We start from the raw sequence: 27,562 nt of genomic DNA on the forward strand, positions 1-27,562 counted from the left end.
ACTTCTAATTTTCCTTTTGATCTCTTGCTTGATACATACATATCTAAAAGTGTTGTTTCATTTGCAAATATTGTGGAAAATTCAAAAGTTCATTTTGTTATTGATTCCTAAAATTTCATTGTGGTCAAAAGACAAACTTTTCTTGAATTGAATCTTAAATTTATTGAGACTTGTTTTATGTCCCAGACTATGGTCTATCTTGGTAAATACGCCCTAAGCGTATTTGAGAAATTACTTGAGAAAAAACTACACTCTGATGTTGTTGGGTGCATGCATGTATGCTAAGTCACTTCAGACATGTCCAACTCTGCAACTCCTTGGACTGTAACCCACCAGGTTCCTCTGTCCATGGGATTCTCCAGGTGAGAATATTGGAGTGGGTTACCATTTCCTTCTCCAGAGGATCTTCCGAACCTAGGGATCAAACTCATGTCTCTTATATCTCCTGCATTGGCAGGCAGGTTCTGAACCACTAGCGCCACCTGGGAAGCCCCATTGTTTGGTGATGTGTTCTGTAAATGTCAATGAGGTCAAGTTGGTGGTAGTATTTGAGTCTACTAAATATATGCTAATTTTCTACCCATTTATTTTATTCATTTTTTAGAGAGGGATATAGAGGTTCCTAGATTATAGCTGTGGGTTTGTCTGTTTTTCCTTGCAGTTCTATCAACTTTTGCCTCATAAACTTTGAAGTCCTGTTATTTGATGCATAAACAATTTGGGATTGTTATGTCTTCTTGTTTAATTGATCTCATTATCATTATTAAATAAATTACTTTATCTCTGGTAATATTTTTCTCTGAAATCAACTTTGTCTGATAGTCATTTAACCACTCCAGCTTTCTTTTGATTAGTGTTAGCATGCTATATCTTTTTCTATTCTATTATTTTAAACCTATTTGTGCCTTTAAAGGGTATTCCTCTATTGTATGGCACATGGAACTCTGCTCAATGTTATGTGCCAGTCTGGATGGGAGGGGGTTTTGGGGGAGAATGGATACATGTATATGTATGACTGAGTCCTTCTGATGTTCACCTAAAACTATCACAACATTGTTAATCAGCTATAAAGTGAAAGTCGCTCAGTCGTGTCCAGCTCTTTGAGACCCCATGGACTATACAGTCCATGGAATTCTCCAGGCCAGAATACTGGACTGGGTAGCCTTTCCCTTCTCCAGGGGATCTTCCCAACCCAGGGATCAAACCCAAGTCTCTCAAATTGCAGGCAGATTCTTTACCAGCTGAGCCACCAGGGAAGCCCCAAATACAAAAAAAAAAAAAAAAAAAATAAAAATAATAATAATAAAAATTAAAGTTTGGGGGAAAAAGTGTGCTTCCTATAGGCAGAATATAGTTGTGTCTTCATTTTTATCCCATATGACAATCATTGCCTTTTAATTTGCATGTTTTAACCATTTGCTTTAGGTTTGAGTATATCATAAAATTATTTGTTTCTACTTGTTGCATCTTTTTTGTTCACTCTTCTCTCTTTCTGCCTTCTTTTGGATTAATTAATTATTTTTTATGATCCCATTTTATCTCATTTGTTGACTTGTTAGCTATAACATTTTGTTTTATTTTAGTGATTGCTTTAAGGTTTTTTTTGTATGCACATTTAACTTGTTACAGTATAGTTTTAAGTGATATTACTCCACTTCACATACAGTAAAAGAAACTTACAATTACATATTTTCATTTATCCCCTCACAACCTTCATGCTATTGTTGTCATATTTTTTTAGTTTTGTATATGGTCTAAATCACACAATACATTGTTTTTTTGTTGTTGTTGTTGTTTAAACAATTTTTTAAAGAAACTGAAATAAAAAGTCTTGTATGGTTACCAATTCCAGTGTTCTTCTTGCTTTTTGTTTAAATCAATACTTCCATCTGGTATCTGCCTGAAGAATATCCTTTAGTAAAATAGGGATAATTTTAGGATAAAACTAATGCTTCCTTCTAGTATAAACTCCTTGTAGCATTTTATAATCTTTTTCATTTGCTAGTAGGAATTTGGGCTTCTCACATGGCTCAGTGATAAAGAACCCACCTGCTAATGCAAGAGATGTAAGAGACACAGGTTCAATCCTTTAGTTGGGAAGATCCCCTGGAGAAGGGCATGGCAACCCACTCCATTTAGGTTTGAATGTCTCCACTTATTTTTAATCAGAATTTTTCATTTTGTTTGATCATTTATTAAACTGTATATGTGCTACTACTATCAGAGTGGGTTGGCAGGAATACCGGAATGGGGCCATTTCCTTATCCAGGGGATCTTCCCAATCCAGGGATCAAACCTGAGTCTCTTATGTCTCCTGCACTGGTAGGCAGGTTCTTTACCACTAGCGCTACCTGGGAAGCCCATAGAAATAGTAGTGATGTCACAAACTCAGTATTGTGACACAATTTTGAGGTAGAAAACATGAATATGTACATAATAAAGAAAAAGTCTTGTCTCCATTCAAATACATATGATAATTAAAAAAACATATGAAATGTTTTAAAAGCAAATTTTAAATATGCTTATGACTATTTCTTTAAAACTTAATGGACGTAAACTGTTTCTCATGATAGTTATGCTCATTCATATTGGATTTATGTATATAATCAATCAAAAACAAAGTAGTTACCCAATAATGACTAATATAATAATGATGAGATTCTGAAACAGGCAACTGAATATGCATCACTTGCTTTTCACATGTGAATTCCATTATTAACAGAGCATTACTGTTCCCTTGTATTTCTATATAACACTGTAGCTAATAGGAGTATCATGATAGAATAAGGAGAGAAAAGGTCTTTATGTTGCATTTGCAAGTTTATAAGAAGCAAAAAAAAAAATTTAGATTTAAATCACAGCAGAAGCTCTTCCTTACCTGGGCACTTAACAAATAGTTTAGAATGAGAATGCAACTAACAGATTTGTACCTAATCTGCAATTCAGCTGTAAATTCTCTTGTGGGCATTGGTCTCCTTTTCTTCAGGAGCAAAATGTATAAAGCATTTTTTTCAACTTTAGATTCAAATCAATGTAAATAGCTGAATTCTTTCAGACTTAAAGCATCTAGCTTTTGCCTAGAATGACTAATGCCTGAGCATTTGCCTAGAATGACTACATCTATAAACAAGTCAATTTATCTCTTGAAGAAAAATGTAGATTTTCCAAGTGTTCTGCATTTCTTTTACTTACGTATCAAGAGGGTAGGGGAAGGAACAGAACAGAAACCTCTAAATTAGAAACTGCCTGCTGGCCTACCATCAGAACCCCTTTTTCCCCCAATTTAGTTAGCAGAATAAATAAGAAATATTCACTTAAGTCTGTGCTGGGTATACAATCCTCTAATAAGCATAGTGGAAGGAAAACTTGATAATGTTCCATCCTTATCCTCAAGTAACATATATATGTTATCTGGATAAGTAGACATGATTTAATGAAGGAGCACAGGGCATCCATAAAGGCTTTCTTCATCTTATTAATGGCATCACCATTTGCTCAGGAGAGACTTTGATGATACTACATTCTTGATTGCTTGTCCACTTCTACATCCAACTCATCAATGAATCCTGTTCACTCTGTCTTCCAAACATGTCCAGAATCCACTACTTCTTACCACCTCCATAGCTACTATCCTGGTTCAGACCACTGTCATCTGTAGGGGAGGAAAAAATTGTCCTCTGTCCTCTTAGAGTGTCCAGCTGGGCCTAAGAATTAAACTGACATAAAACAGATTAACAGAAGAAAAGTATACAAGTTTTAACTTTTTTTTTACATGTACTTGGGAGTCTTCATGAGAAAAATGAAGACCCAAAGAAGCAATTAGAGTCGAACACTTATTTACTGAACTAGAGGAACTTTTCAGGTGGCGCTAGCTATAAAGAACCTGCCTGCCAATGTAGGAGATGTAAGTGACATGGGTTTGATCCCTGGATTGGGAAGATCCCTTGGAGGAGGGGATGGCAACCCACTCCAGTATTCTTGCCTAGAGAATCCCATGGAGAGAGGAGCCTTGCAGGTTACAGTCCATAGTGCTGCAAAGAGTCGGACATGACTGAAGCGACTTAGCACGCACATTCTGAATTGGACAAAGGGTAGTAAATTGTGAAAATGTGACAAGGCAAAGGGGCTTGGGCCATGGTATTTAACTGGGTGGAGAAGTGACTAGGAAGATAAATATTAGTTTAACAAGGTTTGTTTATACAGATTTCTCTTAGCCTCAACTTCCAATCCTTGGAGATAGAATGTCTCTTCCTTTCTGGCATAGGGAGGACACTGTCAGGGAGGAAGAAAATTTCCTCTCTCCTTCTAGGGTTTTTCTGCCTGCTCTAAGAATTAAATTAACATGAACAGATTGGGACTTCCCTGGGGTTCCAGTGGTTAGGACTCTCTACTTCCACTGCAGGGGGCCCTGGTCTCGGAACACAGATACCATACCACATGAACTATGGCACACTCTCTCTCCAATAAAACAAAGAAAAACATGAAACAGATTAACATGATAAAATCAACAAAATTTATAACATGTATACATGGGAAAGACCTAGATTTTGGACACAGTGTGAATGCTGTTCACTAGGCCCTAATAAATTCTACCCACCACACCTAGCCCATACTCTTTGTAGATATCTCTGGTGACAACTCTATTCCAGGTCCTTTAAATTCTTTTAGGCAGTTAGGGAGGTAGTAACAAGAAAAACTTTCTGAGTCTTATATTTCTTAAAGATAATCAGCTAAGTTAATCCTCATACCAAAGAGACATATTTTGGGGTGGCAAAATTTGTTCCTCTACACCAGTGCTTCCCTGGTAGCTCACCTGGCAAAGAATCCACCTGCAATGCAGGAGACCCCTGTTTGATTCCTGGGTCGGGAAGATCCCCTGGAGAAGGGATAGGCTGCCACTCCAGTATTCTTGGACTTCTCTGGTGGCTCAGATGGTAAAGAATTCATCTGCAATGTGGGAGACCTGGTTGATCCTTGGGTTGGGAAGATCCCCTGGAGGAGGGCCTGGCAACCCATTCCAGTATTCTTGCCTGTAGAATCCTCATGGACAGACGAGCCAGTCAGGCTACAGTCCATGGGGTCACAATGAGTCGGACATGACTGAGTGACTAAGCACAGCACACATCATTGCTTACATGGAAATTTCATCTCTTTTTAAAAGAAAGGAAAAAAGTCAGTCAGAGTGTCCTTCTAACATCTGTTGTTTTTCAAGTGCCTTTAACTCAAAGTAGGTGATATGCTAGAGTGGTATATTTTTTGAGGCATGCTCTGAACTCCTTCACTTCTCTCACTTAAACTATGGCAATAGCCTCCTTGGTGGCCTCTCTGCTTCTACTCTTGTCTGTCTAATCCTTTTTACAGCCAAAGCAACCTTTTAAAACTATAAATCAGCTCACCTCACTCCCTTGTTGAGAATTTTCTAAAGGGTTCCTATCACAATGGAGTCAAATCAAATTCATCACCATGGATTTCAAGGCTCTACCAGACCTATTCCCCACCAGTCTGTCTAACTTCATCTCCTAACACTTTATGCTCCTTACCTCCACACCAACCACACTACCCTTTCTGGAGTTTTTCAAACGCCATGCTTAAGAGACTGAATATGCAAACAGATCATGGCCAGACAAAATATAAAAACAGAACTCTGACCCACAATTGGTAGAAAGCACTCAAGAAACAAACTTACTTTCTACAAGTCTGACTTGTAGGAAGTCAGACTACTATCTCTAGTAACCAATCCAGAAAACCAAACAATTCTCCATGTTATCATCAGCCCAAAACATCCAGGACTTGATTAATAATTGACAGCTCCCCTAATTTTTGTCCCAGCTTCCAACTTAGGAGCAACCAAACAAAGCCAAATATGCATCAATCACATAGGATTCCCTGCTTCTAGTTAGCCTGCCCACAGTTTCTCCATGCCAACAGCCTCCAGTCAAGGCATACCTGAAGCTATCCTTTTTTTTTCATGATAAAGTGTCCCTCCTCACCTTCCTAAGGAAATGAAGACCCCAAAGAAACAGTTAAACCTGAGTATTTTTATGCTAGGTTTGAGGAAGAATGGAAAGTCCCAGAAAATGTAGTAGAACAAAAGGGTATTAGCTAAAAATACGTGTCTGTTTAGCTCCTCAGTCATGTCCAATTCTTTGCAACTCCGTGGACTGTTGCCCACCAGACTCCTCTGTCCATGGGATTTTTTTCAGGCAAGGATACTGGAGTGGGTTGCCATTTCCTCCTCCAGGGGATCGTTCTAACCCATGGATTGAAGCCATGTCTCCTGCATTTCCTGCATTGGCAGATGGAGTCTTTACCACTAAGCCACCCGGGGTGCCCCTATGAGCTAAAGATAGTAAACAGAAGACTTAGGAAGACTTCGGAGAAGGCAATGGCACCCCACTCCAGTACTCTTGCCTGGAAAATCCCGTGGATGGAGGAGCCTGGAAGGCTGCAGTCCATGGGGTCGCTGAGGGTCGGACACGACTGAGCGACTTCACTTTCACTTTTCACTTTTCACTTTCATGCATTGGAGAAGGAAATGGCAACCCACTCCAGTGTTCTTGCCTGGAGAATCCAAGGGATGGGGAAGCCTGGTGGGCTGCCGTCTATGGGGTCACACAGAGTCGGACACGACTGAAGTGACTTAGCACTAGGAAGGCTTGTTCAGTGAAGTTGAACTGATAAGGATACTCCTTTCCTTTAGGCATAAGGTGGGTGTGAGGATCTTATGATCTGCTTCAGGGAAAGCTCAGAGAGTCCTTCCTGTACCTACCATTTCTTAAATTCCTTCAGCTCAAAATTTTCAATATGCCAGGGCACCATATTCTGGTGGTAATGTGTTCTGAAACCAGTCATTAGAAATCGTTAAGAATTTCTCCCACTACTTTATATTCAGACTAATCTCAAATGACCACTCTGTTCTCATATTTTCCCAGATAAGACCCATCTTCATCCTTCTTTATGACTCCCATATGCCTCACATAACTCCCTTGTTTACCTGCCTCTATAAAATCTCAAACTCCCTTCCTTTTCTTTGAGATATTCATCATTAACGAGCACTTGCCCTATTGGAATAGTCTGAATAAAATAATTTCTTTAATTGTCTGGTGTATTTTGTCTTTCATTGCTTACATCTGGAACTCTGGAACTCCTTTCTTATCTGTACCCTACCTACCCACCCACCACACACATGCATACTCTAATAAGAAACAATTCTGTTCTATAAGCCAAATAGGTCAGCTAAGCCTTCCATCAGAACATTTGCTTTTGAGTGAAACTTCCATGCAAGGTGCCTATTAAAGTCCTGAAAAAGTTGGAACACTGATTTTTCCCAAGCTTATCATAACAGATTATAAGACTTTTTTGCCCTTGGAGCTTCCCTGGTGGCTCAGGTGGTAAAGAATCTGCCTGCAATGCAGAAGACCCAGGTTCAATCCCTGGGTTAGAAAGATCCCCTGGAGAAGGAAATGGCAACCCACTCCAGTATTCTTGTCTGGAGAGTCCCATGGACAGAGGAGCCTGGCAGGCTACAGTCCATGGGGTCACAAAGAGTCAGACACAACTGAGCGACTTTCACTCACTAATAAATGTATGTACAGGGTAATTCAGTTTAAGATCTCTATTCATTGTAAAATGCCATGCAGTAGCAAAGTTGTGCATTTGAAGACCTATAGTCTTCAACTTATAGATATTCAAACCTAACACATATGAAGGCCCAAATTGGTTTAAGTCAGATTACACCAAAGATATGATAATAAATGGAATTAAATTGTTCAAAATTCACTATTAATTTAATGTACAAACATCTTTTAATTCCTTTCTTATTTTCATTTTATTGTCCTTTTTCTATGAGGCCATCTACAAAATAGCTTTCTGCCCATGTTAACATGAGTTTACTTTTCCACTACCTTTATCAGCACAATTTTACTATTCTAGGAAATTCTTTCCCAGAAAGATAAAAGTTGCAAATAAACTTATTTTAAATTCCAGGAACTTCCTGAAAGAACAATGGAGAGAGTCCTGAAGATCCATTGGTGGACTGCTGGGTCCACACATCTTAAACTATTGTATCATAATCTTTACCCAATCATATCCAAGCCCCTGGAGACATGGTCCACTGGAAATGGAATGGCAAACCACTTCAGTATTCTTTCCTTGAGGACCCCACGAACAGTATGAAAAGGCAAAAAGACAGGATACTGAAAGATGAACTCCGCAGGTTGGTAGGTGCCCAATATGCTACTGGAGAAGAGTGGAGAAATAACCGCAGAAAGAACGAAGAGGCTGAGCTAAAGTGAAAACAACCCCCAGTTGTGGATGTGTCTGGTGATTGAAGTAAAGTCTGATGCTATAAAGAACAATATTGCATAGGAACCTGGAATGTTAGGTCCATTAAACAAGGTAAATTGGAAGTGGTCAAACAGGAGATGGCAAAAGTGAACATCGACATTTTAGCAATCAGTGAACTAAAATGAATTGGAATGGGCGAATTTAGCTCAGATGACCATTTTATCTACTACTGTGGGCAAGAATTCCTTAGAAGAAATGGAATAGCCATCATAGTCAACAAAAGAGTCCGAAATGCAGTACCTGGGTGCAATCTCAAAAATGATAGAATGATCTCTGTTCATTTCCAAGGCAAATCAATCACTATAACAGTAACTGAAGTCTATGCCCCAACCAGTAATTCCGAAGAAGCTGAAGTTGAATGGTTCTATGAAGACATACAAGACCTTCTAGAACTAGCACCAGAAAAAGATGTCCTTTTAATTATAGGGGACTGGAATGCAAAAGTAAGAAGTCAAGAGATACCTGGAGTAACAGGCACGTTTGGCCTTGGAGTACAAAATGAACCAGGGCAAAGGCTAACAGAGTTTAGCCAAGAGGGTTCACTGGTCATAGCAAACACCCTCTTCCAACAACACAAGAAATGATACTACACATGGACATCATCAGATGGTCAATACTGAAATCAGATTGATTATATTCTTTGCAGCCAAAGATGGAGAACCTCTATGCAGTCAGCAAAAAAAAAAAAGACTAAGAGCTGACTGTGGCTCAGATCATGAACTCCTTATTGTAAAATTCACACTTAAATTGAAGAAAGTAGGGAAAGCCACTAGACCATTCAGGTATGACCTAAATCAAATCCATTGCGATTATACAGTGGAAGTGACAAATAGATTCAAGGGATTAGATCTGATAGACAGACTACCTAAGGAACTATGGACAGAGGTTCATAACATCGTACAGGAGGCAGTGATCAAAATCATCCCCAAGGAGAAGAAATGCAAAAAGGCAAAATGGTTGTCTGAGGAGGGTTTACAAATAGCTGAGAAAAGAAGAGAAGCAAAAAGTAAAGGATAAAATGAATGATATATCCATCTGAATGCAGAGTTCCAAAGAATAGCAAGGAGAGGTAAAAAAGCATTCCTCAGTGATCAGTGCAAAGAAATAGAGGAAAACAATAGAATGGGAAAGACTAGAGAGTTCTTCAAGAAAATTAGAGATACCATGGGAACATTTCATGCAAAGTTGGGCACAATAAAGAACAGAACTGGCATGGAACTAACAGAAGCAGAAGAGATTAAGAAGAAGTGGCAAGAAAACACAGAAGAACTATACAAAAAAGATCTTAATGACCCAGATAACCATGATGGTGTGATCACTCACCTAGAGCCAGACATACAGGAGTGCGAAGTCAAGTGGGCCTTAGGAAGCATTACTACGAACAAAGCTAGTGGAGGTGATGGAATTCCAGCTGAGCTATTTCAAATCCTAAAAGACGATGCTGTGAAAGTGCTGCACTCAATATCCCAGCAAATTTGGAAAACTCATCAGTGTCCACAGGACGAGAAAAGGTCAGTCTTCATTTCAATCCCCAAAAAAGGCAATGCCAAAGAATGTTCAAACTACTGCACAATGGAACTCATCTCACAGGCTAGCAAAGTAATGCTCAAAATTCTCCATGCCAGGCTTTAAAAATATGTATACCAAGAACCTCCAGATGTTCAAGCTGGATTTAGAAAAGGCAAAGGAGTCAGAGATCAAATTGGCAGCATCCACTGGATCATAGAAAAGCAAGAGAATTCCAGTAAAACATCTGCTTCTGCTTCATTGACTATGCTGAAGCCTTTGACTATGGATCACAACAAACTGTGGAAAATTCTGAAAGAGATGGGAATACCAGACCACCTGACCTGCCTTTTGAGAAACCTGTATGCAGGTCAGGAAGCAACAGTCAGAACTGAACATGGAACAACAGACTGGTTCCAAATAGGAAAAGGAGTACATTAAGGCTGAATAGCTGTATATTGTCACCCTGCTTATTTAACTTATATGCAGAGCACATCATGAGAAACGTTGGGCTGGAAAAAGCACAGCTGGAATCAAGATTGCCGGGAGAAATATCAATAACCTCAGATATGCAGATGACACCACCCTTATGGCAGAAAGTGAAGAGGAACTAAAAAGCCTCTTGAAGAAAGTGAAAGTGGAGAGTGAAAAAGTTGGCTTACATTCAGCTCAACATTCAAACGAAGATCATGGCATCTGGTCCCATCACTTCATGGGAAATAGATGAGGAAACAGTGTCAGACTTTATTGTTGGGGGCTCCAAAATCACTGCAGATGGTGATTGCAGCCATGAAATTAAAAGATGCTTACTCCTTGGAAGAAAAGTTATGACCAACCTAGATAGCATATTCAAAAGCAGAGACATTCCTTTGCCACCAAAGGTCCATCTAGTCAAGGATATGGTTTTTCCCGTGGTCATGTATGGTTGTGAGAGTTGGACTGTGAAGAAAGCTGAGCACTGAAGAATTGATGCTTTTGAACTGTGGTGTTGGAGAAGACTCTTGAGAGTGCCTTGGACGGCAAGGAGATCCAACCAGTCCATTCTGAAGGAGATCAGCCCTGGGATTTCTTTGGAAGCAATGATGCTAAAGCTGAAACTCCAGGACTTTGGCCACCTCATGCGAAGAGTTGAATCATTAGAAAAGACTCTGATGCTGGGAGGGATTGGGGGCAGGAGGAGAAGGGGATGACAGAGGATGATATGGCTGGATGGCATCACTGACTCTATGGTCATGAGTTTGAGTGAACTCCGGGAGTTGGTGATGGACAGGGAGGCCTGGCGTGCTGCGATTCATGGGGTCGCAAAGAGTCGAACACGACTGAGCGACTAAATCGAACTGAACTGATAATCTGTATTAGGTAACTAGAAATTCTCAAAACCAAAGGCTGGACACTGGACCTGATTTAGTTCTGAGTGTTGGGATTGCTAATGGTGGGCTTCCGGGTGGCTCAGTGGTAAAGAATCTGCCTGCAATGCAGGAGACATGGGTTTCATCTAGGTCAAGAAGATCCCCTAGAGAAGGAAATGGCAACCCATTCCAGTTCTTGCCTGGGAAATCCCAGGAACAGAGGAGCCTGGTGGGCTACAGTTCATGGGGTCGCAAAGAGTTGGACATGACTTAGTGATTAACAACAACAACTCCTAATGGTAAAGGAAACAGCCTTCTCTGGACTTTTTTTTTTTTTTTTTGCCCTACTCATATAAGACTGAGGTGTGTATCCAAAATATTTTAGCCAACCACATATTCTGAACACCTTTAATGTCAACAGTGAAAACTCATTTCTAAAGTTCATTATGCTAATTAACAGTCCACAAATTCCACCAATAAAAACCAGTTTCCAATGTTCACAATGTGATTAAAGTACATGATATTGCTATAGATAATGTAGCTATAAATAAAGAAAACCCCTGTAGTAGCCACTTTATGGATAGATGCCTCCTAATTAAAATAATGGTTGGCTCTCTGGAATGTGAACTCCTAAGTATGAAACCAAGCAGGATCCTGTGGAGCCCTCTAGGGTACAAGAGCCTTTCCATAGCCTCCATTTTTGTTTGTTGGAAAAATGCTTTCAGCATTCTAGACCTTCACTGAGTTCCAAAGGGCAGATTCAGTTACTAACAGGAGTGAGGAAATGCAGAATAAAGGAAAGAGAGCCAATAAACAATAGTGCAGCAATGGATCAGGGTCCTTGTTCCTTGTCAAGGAATAGATTAATGCATAACAATCTGGTACATATCTCTGAGTCCTTCTACAGGAACTAAGGGCCCTCAGCCAAGTGGAAGATGGTAACTTCAGGCTTATAAAAACTCTTCCCCAAAAACCATCAGGGAGCTGGAGGTCTTTTGAGCACAGGTGCCCATTCTCCTTGCACAGCCCTTGCAATAAACCTTTTTCTGCTCCAAACTCTGACATTTCAGTTTGTTTGGCCTCATTGTGTATTGGTCACATAAACTTGGGTGACAAGTAGAATACTACTCAAACCTGGGTTGTAACTTCAAGTAATGCAGAAGCACAGTATCATATTTTCTATGCTAAAGTGTTTTAAATGATAAATAACCTAACACTTCTGCTCTTATTTCTGGCTGTAATTACCCAGTTGGCTCAGTGGTAAAGAATCTGTCTGCCAATGCAGGAGATTCAGTAGATGCGAGTTCCATCCCTGGGTCAGGAAGATCCCATGGAGGAGGAAATGGAAACCCACTCCAGTATTCCTGCCTGGAAATTCCATGGACAGAGAAGTCTGGTGAGCTACAGTCCATGGGGTCACAAAGAGTTGAACACGACTGAGAACTCATTAAATTATCCTTTTAGTCTTCCCAGATCATGTCAGAAAATATTTTCATAAAGTCTTTCTATAAAGCCCCAATGAGCTTCCATAGAACTTAGAACTACTCTTAGATATCCACCTTATACTCTTACAGTATTTTTCCTCACACTGATTCTCAGAGGCAATAAAGTATAGCATGAGCTCTGGAGTCAAGCATCACTATGGAGGTGATGGAATTCCAGTTGAGCTATTTCAAATCCTCAAAGATGATGCTGTGAAAGTGCTGCACTCAATATGTCAGCAAATTTGGAAAACTCATCAGTGGCCACAGGACGGGAAAAGGTCAGTTTTCATTCCAATCCCAAAGAAAGGCAATGCTAATAAATGCTCACACTACTGTACAGTTGCACTCATCTCACACACTAGTAAAGAAATGCTCAAAATTCTCCAAGCCAGGCTTCAGCAATACATAAAACATAAGCTTTCAGATGTTCAAGCTGGTTTTAGAAAAGGCAGAGGAACCAGAGATCAAATTGCCAACATGTGCTGGATCACCGAAAAAGCAAGAGAGTTCCAGAAAAACATCTATTTCTGCTTTATTGACTATACCAAAGCCTTTGACCGTGTGGATCACAATAAACTGTGGAAAATTCTGGAAGAGATGGGAATTCCAGACCACTTGACTTGCCTCTTGAGAAACCTGTATGCAGGTCAGGAAGCAAGTTAGAACTGGACATGGAACAACAGACTGGTTCTAAATCGGGAAAGGAGTACGTCAAGGCTGTATATTGTCACCCAGCTTATTAAACTTATATGCAGGGTACATCATGAGAAACGCTGGGCTGGAAGAAGCACAAGCTGGAATCAAGATTGCTGGGAGAAATATCAACAACCCCAGATATGCAGATGATACCACCCTTATGGCAGAAAGAGAAGAACTAAAAAGCCTCTTGATGAAAGTGAAAGAGGAGAGTGAAAAAGTTGGCTTAAAGCTCAACATTCAGACAACTAAGATATGGCATCTAGTCCTATCACTTCATGGGAAATAGATGGGTAAACAGTGGAAACAGTGTCAGACTTTATTTTGGGGGGCTCCAAAATCACTGCAGATAGTGATTGCAGCCATGAAATTAAAAGACGCTTACTCCTTGGAAGGAAATTTATGACCAACCTAGACAGCATATTAAAAAGCAGAGACATTACTTTGTCAACAAAGGTCCATCTAGTCAAGGCTGTGGTATTCCCAGTAGTCATGTATGGATGTGAGAGTTGGACTATAAAGAAAGCTGAGCACCAAAGAATTGATGCTTTTGAACTGTGGTGTTGGAGAAGACTCTTGAGAATCCCTTGGACTGCAAGGAGATCCAACCAGTCCATCCTAAAGATCAGTGTTGGGTGTTCGTTGGAAGGATTGATGTTGAAGCTGAAAACTCCAATACTTTGGCCACCTGATGCTAAGAGTTGACTCATCTAAAAAGACCCAGATGCTGGGAAAGATTGAGGGCAGGAGGAAAAGGGGACGACTGAGGATGAGATGGTTGGATGGCATCAGTGACTCAATGGACATGGGTTTGGGTGGTCTCTGGGAGTTGGTAATGGACAGGGAGGCCTTGCGTGATATGGTTCATGGGGTTGCAAAGAGTCAGACACGACTGAGCGACTGAACTCAACTGGAGTCAAGCTGCCAGAATTTGAATCCTGACCCTACCTGTGACTTTGGCAAGACCTACAATTGCTTAGCACTCTTTGCAATTTCCTCATTTGTAAAATGGCAATGTTGCAAATTAATTGTAATATACATTTGCTATACTGACTGAGAATATTCAAGTTTGCCATAGGAAACAAGAAAATAAGTGGGAGAGATACAATTCATACATTTGTTAAGCAGAGACAGATTAGTAACCCATGAGACATTTTCGACATATGTGTGCAGAACATAAATCAGAAGGGACAAAAAAACCAGGTAGGCACTAAATATTCTTGAGGTACAGGGGGCACCTAATATCCATGATACAAGAACTATACATCAGGCCCCTGAGGGGTTCACTAAATATTCATGGTACACTAAATATACGAGGCATGCAGTATTCATGAGGACCTAAATCAGCCACCCACAAGTGTCATGTATTCTGGACCCATGTATCCTCTGGCCAGAAAATGAAAAATTAAAATCCCAATTGCTCATTGGGTTATAGAATGCTTCAGGTTGCCTGTACAACTCTCCTATAAAGTATATATGTATAATTGGCTTCAGGCTTCTTTCATCCACAAAGCCCCTTTGCTCAAACTTCATCTCTGGTTCTCCTAACCACACTATCAGTGGGGAAGGCTAATGTGAACGAGAGAAACAGGACATGTGAAGATTGCATAACCCTGGTGTGGTTCAGCCTGCTGGCATCCTATCCTGAGTGTATTAATATACTGCAGTGTATTAACAAATAATTTATATTAATATAATTAATGTATCTCTCTTCTCTAGTTTCTTACAGTAAATATTGAGTTGATTTACTAAATCATGTGATTTGAGTAATCTGAGACTTATCTGAGTTTCTAGGAGCTCACTCATTATTCCTCTTATGCTTTAGTATTTTTTAATAGCCTTATTTAAATATAATTCAGTATCATATAATTCAAACCTATTTAAAATGTAAAATTCAATGTTTATTGGTATATTATACTAAGCTTTTAAAAAAATTATATATATAATAAAATTTGCCATTCTAATTGTACAATGTAATGTCATTAATTATTGATATGTTCACATGTTATCCAACTATCACTATTTTCAAAACTTTTTAATAACCCCTAAAAGAAAATTCATAACCATTAAGCAATAACTCCCCATTCCTCCTTTCCCCAGTCACTATAACCTTTAATCTACCTTGTTGCTATGAATGCCCCTGACCTAGATATTTCATGTAAGTGGTAGCACACATTTGTTCTTTTGTATTTGACTTTCACTTAGCATGTTTCTAAGGTTCATCCATGTTGTAGCATGTATCAGAACTTCGTTTCTTTTTATGATCAAATAATGCTCTATTGTATATATATACCATCTTTTGTTTACTCATCCATCTGTTGATGGACATTTGGATTGTTTAAAACTTTTGGTTATTGTAAATAACGCAGCAGTGAACACTGGAATATAATTATCTGTTTGAGTCCCTCCTTTCAATTCCTTTGAGTATGTATCTAGGAGTGAAATTACTGGAATACATGGTAATTCTATGTGAAACTGTTAGAGGCTCCACCACCAAACAATTTTCCATAGCACTTGTGCCATTTCACATTCCTACTAGTAAAGTACTAAGGTTTCAATTTCTCAACATTCTGGGCAAAACTTATTTCCAGTAAAAAAAATTATAGGCATCCTAGAAGATGTGTAGTTGCAACTCACTGCAGTTTTGATTTGCATTTCTCTCTGACTGTGTGGTTCACAATAAACTGTTGAAAATTCTGAAAGAGATGGGAATACCAGACCACCTGACCTGCCTCTTGAGAAACCTGTATGTAGGTCAGAAAGCAACAGTTAGAACTGGACATGAACAACAGACTGGTTCCAAATAGGAAAAGGGGTACATCAAGGCTGTATATTGTCACCCTGCTTATTGAACTTATATGCAGAGTACATCATGAGAAACGCTGGGCTGGAAGAAGCACAAGCTGGAATCAAGATTGCCGGGAGAAATATCAATTACCACAGATATGCAGATGACACCACCCTTATGGCAGACAGTGAAGAGGAACTAAAAAGCCTCTTGATGAAAGTGAAAGAGGAGAGTGAAAAAGTTGGCTTAAAGCTCAACATTCAGAAAACGAAGATCATGGCATCTGGTCCCATCACTTCATGGGAATTAGATGGGGAAACAGTGTCAGACTTTATTTTTGGGGGCTCCAAAATCACTGCAGATGGTGATTGCAGCCATGAAATTAAAATATGCTTACTCCTTGGAAGGAAAGATATGACCAACCTAGATAGCATATTAAAAAGCAGAGACATTACTTTGCCAACAAAGGTCCGTCTAGTCAAGGCTATGGTTTTTCCAGTGGTCATGTATGGATGTGAAAGTTGGACTGTGAAGAAAGCTGAGCACCGAAGAATTGATGCTTTTGAACTGTGGTGTTGGAGAAGACTCTTGAGAGTCCCTTGGACTGCAAGGAGATCCAACCAGTCCATTCTAAAGGAGATCAGTCCTGGGTGTTCTTTGGAAGGACTGATGCTAAAGCTGAAACTCCAATACTTTGGCCACTCATGCAAAGAGTTGACTCATTGGAAAAGACTCTGATGCTGGGAGGGATTGGGGGCAGGAGGAGAAGGGGATGACAGAGAATGAGATGGCTGGATGGCATCACTGACTCGATGGACATGAGTTTGAGTGAACTCCGGGAGCTGGTGATGGACCGGGAGGCCTGGTGTGCTGCAGTTCATGGGGTCACAAAGAGTCGGACACAACTGAGTGACTGATCTGAACTGAACTGAATGTCTCCCTTTAGTTTTGCCTAAACGTACTCCCTTTAACAGATTTGGAAAACACTTTCTGTGAAGGGACAGACAATAAGTATCTTTGGCTTCACAGGCTATATAGTCTGTTTTACAACAATTCAACTCTGCTATTGTAGTATGAAAGCAGCCATAGGTAATTACAATCAAACTTTATTTATAGAAACAAGTGCTGGGCTAGATGTAACCCATGCGCCATAGTTTCCAGACTCCTAATCTAGAGCTGTAGTCACTGTGGCTGAATTTGCTCCGCATGCAAAAACATGAATTTTATTGAAATATATTCAAAGACTATTTACTAAGTACCCACTATATCTGTGGCTTCCGGATATAGTCAGTACTCTGTGGTGCTAGCGGTAAAGAAACTGCCTGCCAATGCAGGAGAGGTAAGAGAAAAGGGTTCTGTCTCTCTGTTGGGAAGATCCCCTGGAGGAGGAAATGGCTACCCACTCCTGTATTCTTGCCTGGAGAATCCCAAGGGCAGGGCAGCCTGGCAGGTTACAGTCCATAAGGTTGCACAGAGTCGGACACAACTGAAGCGACTTAGCACTCACAAGTACGCAGGTGCCCACTATATCCAGCGTGTGCTAAGTGCTGAGTATACAGTAGAGAACAAAATGCAGTTCTTGCTCTCAAGGAGCACTTTGGAAAGTTCTGAGACCTTTTGAGTGAGATGACTTTTTATTATTTTTCTGATGCAATCGAACACTTAGCTCTGCTATAGAGATATTATGGTTTCATTACAACAGGGAACAATAACAAAAAAAGTACCCCACAATTAAAGGTCTAAATTCTCCTGGGAAAAGTCTTGACTCAGTCCATTTGCTCATTTGTTTTACTTTTTTTAAAGTCACGCTAATTATTTAAGAGAAGAAGAGAGGCTCTAAGTCCATCTAATTTTCTTGACTATTTTTATACATAAATTTTAAATTTCATGTGTTAAAAATAAGTATATTTTAGGATGTGAAGCTGATAATTTTTTAGAAATTCTTCCATGTTTAATCATTTCTGTTACCCCTCTCACACTCAGTGATGTCACTGAGGTGAATAAGAACTGACTCTACAAAAGAAAATTGAAAGGGTGAAAAGGACAAAGATCAATTCAAATATGAATAGAGATAATCATGTTTTAAATCTTATAATTAATTTAACATGTACAGTCCACAAAAAGATGTGGGCAGCAATAGAATCTCCCTGGTTTAAATCAAGAGAATTGGGGGATTAGAAATGACATTTAATAGAATTATTATTATAAGCATATCTTATTATTAAGATGAATGAAATTCACATTTTATCTGAGTTTCTGAACACATACTGAGCAATTACAAGAATGTTTAAGTAAATAAATCATTGAAGTCCTCTACTCAAGTTAATCCCCTTTAATTAGGCAAAAGCTTAGTAGAAAAGATTAGTCTTTACAGAGCTATCAGTATTTGAAAACTAAATTCAATTTGACAAATTAAAGAGATTAAATTCAAGGCAAAGTACAGGGTAAGGATCTAACAATCAGAAGACCTATTTGTGCATCTAATTCCTTGAGTAAACCTGGGCAAAATACTTTAAACCCTAAGCTCTAGATTGATGGGTGGATAGAGGAATGTGTGATAAAGCAAGTTAAATAATATGTTAATTATAGAATATAGATGCTGAGAATATGGATGTTCACTGTAAAATTCTTTCACCTTTTCTGTATGTATGAAAATTTTAGGAATAAACTATTGCAAATAAGAAAACTCCTCAGTTCCTTATAATTAGTGACAACAGGGTCATAGTCTCACTTTGACCATAAAAGATGGTTGTGTGTGTGTGTTACCTGACATGCTAACCAACTTGCAGTACCTGCACTACATTTCCCACATATTCCATTATTTTATCTCTAATTTTAGATGTTGGACTAGAAGGGACAGTGAAGATGGTATGGTATTCCTTCATTATCTTCATTTATGCCCACTCCATTGCAATTAGGAGAGCGGCCACAAGAACAATCAGAAGCTCCATGTCACGAATTTTTATGAAATGATTCCAAGGTGATAGCTATCAGTCCATCCCACCAGAACAATAGCAGAGTTCATAATCTGTGTGGAATACGGATAAACCATATTTCTTAGGAGAGAGGGGATAATGGAGAAATAAAAGTTTCCTAAAACAAATACTCCTTAGTATTTAGTTGACAACTTATCCAATTTTATGTTTGTATCATCAAGGGAAAATGGGGTCTTTTCTCAAAAGGGAAATTCTATTACTAATTCTTAATCACTAAAGGAATTAATATTCAAGGCCCTACTAGGAAGCAGGCTGGCTAGAAAGGTAGAAAACAATTTTAGTGTGAGTTAGGTGAAGAGGGCAAACCATGAGATATAGCTGGGTATGAGAGCTTCTCTGTGAGGCAGAGACTTTTTGGCTATTTCTGCTCACTATTATTTCCCTAGGTACTAGAACAGAGTCTAGGATGCAGTTATTGTTGTTGTTTAGTCACTCACTGGTGTCCGACTCTTTGTGACCCCTTGGACTGTAGCCCGCCAGGCTCCTCTGTCCATGAAATTTCCCAGGCAAGAATACTGGAGTGAGTTGCCATTTTCTTCTTCAGGGGATCTTCCAGACTGAGGGACTGAACCTGCATCTCCTGCATTGCAGGCAGATTCTTTACCACTAGCCACTTGGAAAGCCCTAGCACACAGTAGGTACTCATTAAATACCGAATAAAGGAATTCTCCTCAGTTGACTAGATTGTAAGCCCATTTAAAGCATGTACCAGAGCTTGCCATTAATTATATTAAAAAGAACCAGGAAGTCTAGCCTGAAACTAAAACACCATAGTTTAAAATTAGAATACCGGTAGGATGTAGTGTTTCTTATCATTCTCATAGTACGACTCTTTCTCTCTCTCAGCTTGTTCATTCAGAAATTTTAACAGCTTAACACTTTGCATGAGATGAAGTATGTATTTTGAAAAAGAAGAAAGGGAACTTTTACTTTCAGATACTAAGAGGACTAATATTTCCTAGTTGCAATTTTTTGTTGTTGTTGTTTTTGTTTTTTAATTTTTAAATTTTTTAAATTTTATTTTATTTTTAAACTTTACAATATTGTATTAGTTTTGCCAAATAGACATTTAGGCAGTCATGTGTATATTACAGTTAACTGTTTTCTGTAGAATTTGCCTACCTTTATGTTGCTGTGACTTTTGGATGACTGGAAGAACTCGTATGAATCAGGAAGTATTAATGATTGCTATTCCTGAAAAACAAAAAAAAGAACTGATAAATTTGTAAATTTTCACTGGCTGTTTGAGATAGAGCTGGTAATTAATCATCTATTCATTCAGTCATTCAACAGGTACTTAATGAGTGGCTATAATGCTTCAAAAGAATTGATGCCTTTGAACTGTGGTGTTGGAGAAGACTCCAGAGAGTCCCTTAGACTGCAAGGAGATTAAGCTAGTCCATCCTAAAGGAAATCGGTCCAGAATATTCATTGGAAGGACTGATTCTGAAGCTGAAACTCCAATACTTTGGCCACCTGATGCAAAAAAGTGACTCACTGGAAAAGACCCTGATGCTGGGAAAGATTGAAGGAAGGCAGGAGGAGAAGAGGATGACAGAGGATGAGATGGTTGGATGGCATCACTGACTCAATGGACATGAGTTTGAGCAAGTTCTGGGAGTTGGTGATGGACAGGGAAGCCCGACCTGCTGCAGTCCATGGGGTCGCAAAGAGTCAGACACGACTGAGGTGATAATGCTTCAGGCGCTGAGCTAGGACTTAAGGATATGAAAACAGTAAGAGTGGATCCATCTCCTACAGGAGCTCACAGCCTAGTTGGAGAGAGAGAGATAAGGGTATCAATCAACAGAGTGCAGTGTAATAGAAAAGTACTACAAAAAAGCAATAGAGAAATGGGGAACTTGATTAGTTTTCTAGTGTAATTGACTACACAACATTAACTAATAACAGAATCATTTTAAACAATAATAGAATCATTTTTATATCAGAAGAGTTTTGAAAAACTATGAACCAACTATAGTATTTCACTTAAAAAAAGAAACTAATTTTATATTACTATTTTGTTAGTGTGTTGGTGCACATGGTCTTTAAAAACAAAACATTAAAAATGTGAAAAATGGGAGGAGGAGACAAGATGGCGGAGGAGTAGGACGGGGAGAACACTTTCTCCCCCACAAATTCATCAAAAGAGCATTTAAACGCCGAGTAAATTCCACAAAACAACTTCTGAATGCCGGCAGAGGACATCAGGCACCTAGAAAAGCAACCCAACTCTTCGAAAGGAGGTAGGAAAAAATATTAAAGACAAAAAAAAGAGACAAAAGAGGGAGGGACGGAGTTCCGTCCCGGGAAGGGAGTCTTAAAAAGAGAGAAGTTTCTAAACACCAGGAAACCTTCTCACTGCCGAATCTGTGCCGAGCTTTGGAAGCACAGAGGCAACATAACAGGGAGAAAAAAAAATAAACAATTAAAACTCGCAGATTGCAGCCCTACGGTAACTCCCCAGCGGAGAAGCAGCACAGACGCCTGCACACGCCATTAGCAAGCGGGGCTGGGCAGGGAGGCGCGGCGTGGGCTGCATCACTCAGAGTAAGAATCTGGCCTGAATACCTGAGCACTATCTGAGCGAAATAATTTGGGCTAGCAAACCAGACTGTGGGATATCTACCACGCGAAAAAGCCAGCCCCAACCTAAGACACTGCCAGGCCCAGCGCGGAACAAAGACTGAACAGAGATAGCCGGCTGCAGACCTTCCCCTCTGGTAACAGGCAGCCAGAGCCGGAAGGGGACAATCGCAGCCCCAGAGAGACATTATCTATAAAACTGTAAGCAGGCTTCTTTGCTAACTAAAACTTCTTGGGGGTCTGGACGGTCAACATCTGCCTGAGAAGGTGCGCCGGTTTTACACCCAGATAACTGAGTGGCGGTGAGGCGATAAGTCGCAGCATTGGCGTTCACCAAACACCTCATCACCTGAGCTGCTCGGACCTGGGAAGAGCACAAAATGCAGGCCCAACAGAGTCTGCGCCTCTGAGGACTACCCGAGTGCCTGAACGTGAGCGGCTTGGACCTGGGAGGTACATGCAGCCCAGGGCCGGCCTCGGATTGTTCTTGGCGGAACAACCTAGAGCCCGAGCAGTGTGGGCAGGGAGGCTACACGCGCCCTGAGTGGGGACAGACACAGTGTGGCTGAGGCACTGAGAGCGCACACCAGTGTTATTTGTTTGCAGCATCCCTCCCTCCCTCCCCACAGCGCGACTGAACAAGTGAGCCTAAAAAAAAAAAAAAAAAAAGTTTCCCCCACCGTCCCCTTTGTGTCAGGGCGGAAGCCAGACACTGAAGAGACCAGCAAACAGAAGAAGTTATAACAGAGGGAAACGCCTTGGAAGCTACAGGCAATAGATTAAACCCTGTGGTTACTACGGACTACATAGGAAGGGGCCTATAGATCTTGAGAAATATAAGTCGGACCAAGGAACTAGCCAAAAATGAACTGAACCCACCATACAACAAAACCAGAGAAAGTCCTAGATATATTTTTACTATTTTTACGATCATTCTTTCTTTTGTTCTTTTTCTTTTTAATTAAAAAAAATTTTTAAGTCCTCTATTGTTCCTTTAATTTTCACTTTTATAACCTATTACTTTGCAGAAAAAAAAAAAGACCCTATTTTTTTCTCTTCAGCAAACTTCATATATATATATTTTATAATTTTTTGACCTTTTTTTTTTTCTTCTTCTTCTTTTTTCTTTAACATTGTATTTTTGAAATTCCAAACTCTACTCTAGTTTTTTAATTTTATCTTTTTGGGTATATGTTATCAATTTTGTACCTACAGTTTTTTTATAATTTCTGTGATTTTTTTTTTTCTGTTTCATTCTCTTCTTTTTTATATAACATTGTATATCTGAAATTCCAAACTCTACTCTAGATTTTTAATTTATGCTTTTTGGTATTTGATATCAAATTTGTACCTGTATTTTCTTTATAATTTTTGTGACATTGTTTTTGTTTGTTTGTTTTCTCTCTTTATGTTTCTTCTTCCTTTTTTTTAACATTGTATTTTTGAAATTTCAAACTCTACTCTAGATTTTTAATTTTTGCTTTTTGGTATTAGTTATCAATTTTGTACATGTATTTTCTTTATAATTTTCACGACCCTGTTTGTTTTTCTTTGTTCGTTTTTTCTCTCTTTCTTTTCCTTCTTCTTTTCTTTAACATCGTATTTTTCAAATTCCAAACTCTACTCTAGATTTTTAATTTTTGCTTTTATGTATTTGTTACCAATTTTGTACCTTTAAGAACCCAATGTTCAGGACCCATTTTTCACTACGGAGCGAGATTACTGGCTTGACTGCTCTCTCTCCTTTGGGACTCTCCTTTTTCTCCACCAGGTCGCCTGTGTCTCCTCCCTAACCCCTCTCTACTCTACCCAACTCTGTGAGTTTATGTGTGTTCCAGATGGTGGAGAACACTTAGGGAACTGATTACTGGCTGGATCTGTCTCCCTCCTTTTCATTCCCCCCTTTTATCCCTCTGGCCACCTCTGTCTCCTTCCTCCTTCTTCTCTTCTCTGTATAACTCCGTGAACATCTCTGAGTGGTCCAGTTGTGGAATGCACATAAGGAAGTGACTACTGGCTACCCCACTCTCTCCACTATTGATTCCACCTCATCTCAATTGGGTCACCTCTAACTCCCTCCTCCCACTTCTCTTCTCCATGTAATGCTGTGAACCTCTCTGAGTGACCCTCACAGTAGAGAAACTTTTCATCTTTAACATAGATGTTTTATCAAAGGTGCTGTATAGAAGGAGAAGTTTTGAAACTACTGTAAAAATAAGACCGATAACTGGAAGCAGGAGGCTTAAGTCCAAACCCCGACTCCAGGGAACTCCTGACTCCAAGGAACATTAATTGACAGGAGCTCATCAAACGCCTCCAAACCAACACTGAAACTAAGCACCACACAAGGGCTAACAAGTTCCAGGGCAAGACATACCAAGCAAATTCTCCAGCAACAAAGGAGCACAGCCCTGAGCTTCAAGATACAAGCTGCCCAAAGTCACCCCAAAACCATAGACATCTCATAACTCATTACTGGACACCCACCAGAACACCGACACAAGCTTCCCTAACCAGGAAACCTTGACAAGCCACCTGTACAAACCTACACACAGCGAGGAAAAGCCACAATAAAGAGAACTCCACAAACTGCCAGAATATAGAAAGGACACCCCAAACTCAGCAATTTAAACAAGATGAAGAGACAGAGGAATACCCAGCAGATAAAGGAACAGGATAAAAGCCCACCAAACCAAACAAAAGAGGAAGAGATAGGGAATCTACCTGATAAAGAATTCCGAATAATGATAGTGAAATTGATCCAAAATCTTGAAATAAAAATGGAATCACAGATAAATAGCTTGGAGACTAAGATTGAGAAGATGCAAGAAAGGTTTAACAAGGACCTAGAAGAAATAAAACAGAGTCAATATAGTGAATAATGCAATAAATGAAATTAAAAACACTCTGGAGGCAACAAATAGTAGAGTAACAGAGGCAGAAGATAGGATTAGTGAATTAGAAGATAGAATGGTAGAAATAAATGAATCAGAGAGGATAAAAGAAAAACGAATTAAAAGAAATGAGGACAATCTCAGAGACCTCCAGGACAATATTAAACACTACAACATTCAATCATAGGGTCCCAGAAGAAGAAGACAAAAAGAAAGACCATGAGAAAATACTTGAGGAGATAATAGTTGAAAACTTCCTAAAATGGGGAAGGAAATAATCACCCAAGTCCAAGAAACCCAGAGAGTCCCAAACAGGATAAACCCAAGGAGAAACACCCCAAGACACATATTAATCAAATTAACAAAGATCAAACACAAAGAACAAATATTAAAAGCAGCAAGGGAAAACAACAAATAACACACAAGGGAATTCCCATAAGGATAACAGCTGATCTTTCAATAGAAACTCTTCAAGCCAGGAGGGAATGGCAAGACATACTTAAAATGATGAAAGAAAATAACCTACAGCCCAGATTATTGTACCCAGCAAGGATCTCATTCAAGTATGAAGGAGAAATCAAAAGCTTTTCAGACAAGCAAAAGCTGAGAGAATTCTGCACCACCAAACCAGCTCTCCAACAAATACTAAAGGATATTCTCTAGACAGGAAACACAAAAACGGTGTATAAGTTCGAACCCAAAACAATAAAGTAAATGGCAACGGGATCATACTTATCAGTAATTACCTTAAACGTAAATGGGTTGAATGCCACAACCAAAAGACAAAGACTGGCTGAATGGATACAAAAACAAGACCCCTACATATGTTGTCTACAAGACACCCACCTCAAAACAGGGGACACATACAGACTGAAAGTGAAGGGCTGGAAAAAGATTTTCCACGCAAATAGGGACCAAAAGAAAGCAGGAGTAGCAATACTCATATCAGATAAAATAGACTTTAAAACAAAGGCTGTGAAGAGAGACAAAGAAGGTCACTACATAATGATCAAAGGATCAATCCAAGAAGAAGATATAACAATTATAAATATATATGCACCCAACACGGGAGCGCCACAATATGTAAGACAAATGCTAACAAGTATGAAAGGAGAAATTAACAATAACACAATAATAGTGGGAGACTTTAATACCCCACTCACACCTATGGATAGATCAACTAAACAGAAAATTAAAAGGAAACACAAACTTTAAATGATACAATAGACCAGTTAGACCTAATTGATATCTATAGGACATTTCATCCCAAAACAATGAATTTCACCTTTTTCTCAAGTGCACATGGAACCTTCTCCAGGATAGATCACATCCTGGGCCATAAAGCTAGCCTTGGTAAATTCAAAAAAACAGAAATCATTCCAAGCATCTTTTCTGACCACAATGCAGTAAGATTAGATCTCAATTACAGGAGAAAAACTATTAAAAATTCCAAGATATGGAGGCTGAACAACACGCTGCTGAATAACCAACAAATCACAGAAGAAATCAAAAAGAAATCAAAATTTGCATAGAAACAAATGAAAATGAAAACACAACAACCCAAAACCTGTGGGACACTGTAAAAGCAGTCCTAAGGGGAAAGTTCATAGTAATACAGGCAAACCTCAAGAAACAAGAAAAAAAGTCAAATAAATAACCTAACTCTACACCTAAAGCAACTAGAAAAGGAAGAAATGAAGAACCCCAGGGTTAGTAGAAGGAAAGAAATCTTAAAAATTAGAGCAGAAATAAATGCAAAAGAAACAAAAAAGAGACCATAGCAAAAATCAACAAAACCAAAAGCTGGTTCTTTGAAAGGATAAATAAAATTGACAAACCATTAGCCACACTCATCAAGAAACAAAGGGAGACAAATCAAATCAATAAAATTAGAAATGAAAATGGAGAGATCACAACAGACAACACACAAATACAAAGGATCATAAGAGACTACTATCAACAATTATATGCCAATAAAATGGACAACGTGGAAGAAATGGACAAATTCTTAGAAAAGTACAACTTACCAAAACTTGACCAGGAAGAAATAGAAAATCTTAACAGACCCATCACAAGCATGAAATTGAAACTGTAATCAAAAATCTTCCAGCAAACAAAAGCCCAGGTCCAGATGGCTTCACAGCTGAATTCTACAAAAATTTAGAGAAGAGCTAACACCTATCCTGCTCAAACTCTTCCAGAAAATTGCAGAGGAAGGTAAACTTCCAAACTCATTCTATGAGGCCACCATCACCCTAATACCAAAACCTGACAAAGATCCCACAAAAAAAGAAAACTACAGGCCAATATCACTGATGAACATAGATGCAAAAATCCTTAACAAAATTCTAGCAACCAGAATCCAGCAACACATTAAAAAGATCATACACCATGACCAAGTGGGCTTTATCCCAGGGATGCAAGGATTCTTCAATATCCACAAATCAATCAATGTAATACACCACATTAACAAATTGAAAAATAAAAACCATATGATTATCTCAATAGATGCAGAGAAAGCCTTTGACAAAATTCAACACCCATTTATAATAAAAACTCTCCAGAAAGCAGGAATAGAAGGAACATGCCTCAACATAATAAAAGCTATATATGACAAACCCACAGCAAACATTATCCTCAATGGTGAAAAATTGAAAGCATTTCCTCTAAAGTCAGGAACAAGACAAGGGTGCCCACTTTCACCATTACTATTCAACATAGTTTTGGAAGTTTTGGCCACAGCAATCAGAGCAGAAAAAGAAATAAAAGGAATCAAATTGGAAAAGAAGAAGTAAAACTCTCACTATTTGCAGATGACATGATCCTCTACATAGAAAACCCTAAAGACTCCACAGAAAATTACTAGAACTAATCAATGACTATAGTAAAGTTGCAGGATATAAAATCAACACACAGA

At 39.1% G+C, this 27,562-nt stretch overlaps 1 protein-coding gene across 1 annotated transcript in view; it reads right to left on the minus strand.

The window, feature by feature from the left end:
* DCX (doublecortin) overlaps positions 1 to 27,562 on the minus strand; it is a 403,487-nt gene that overhangs the window by 273,543 nt on the left and 102,382 nt on the right. Inside the window, exons 4-5 of the mRNA XM_070365902.1 lie at positions 20,812 to 20,937; positions 20,288 to 20,359 (exon numbers count right to left, since the gene is read on the minus strand). The gene's annotated coding sequence lies outside the window, so the exon portion shown is untranslated. The remainder of the gene's footprint in view (positions 1 to 20,287; positions 20,360 to 20,811; positions 20,938 to 27,562) is intronic.

Source organism: Bos mutus, chromosome X, assembly GCF_027580195.1.
Source record: "Bos mutus isolate GX-2022 chromosome X, NWIPB_WYAK_1.1, whole genome shotgun sequence".
In the NCBI taxonomy this organism is placed as follows: Eukaryota; Metazoa; Chordata; class Mammalia; order Artiodactyla; family Bovidae; genus Bos; species Bos mutus.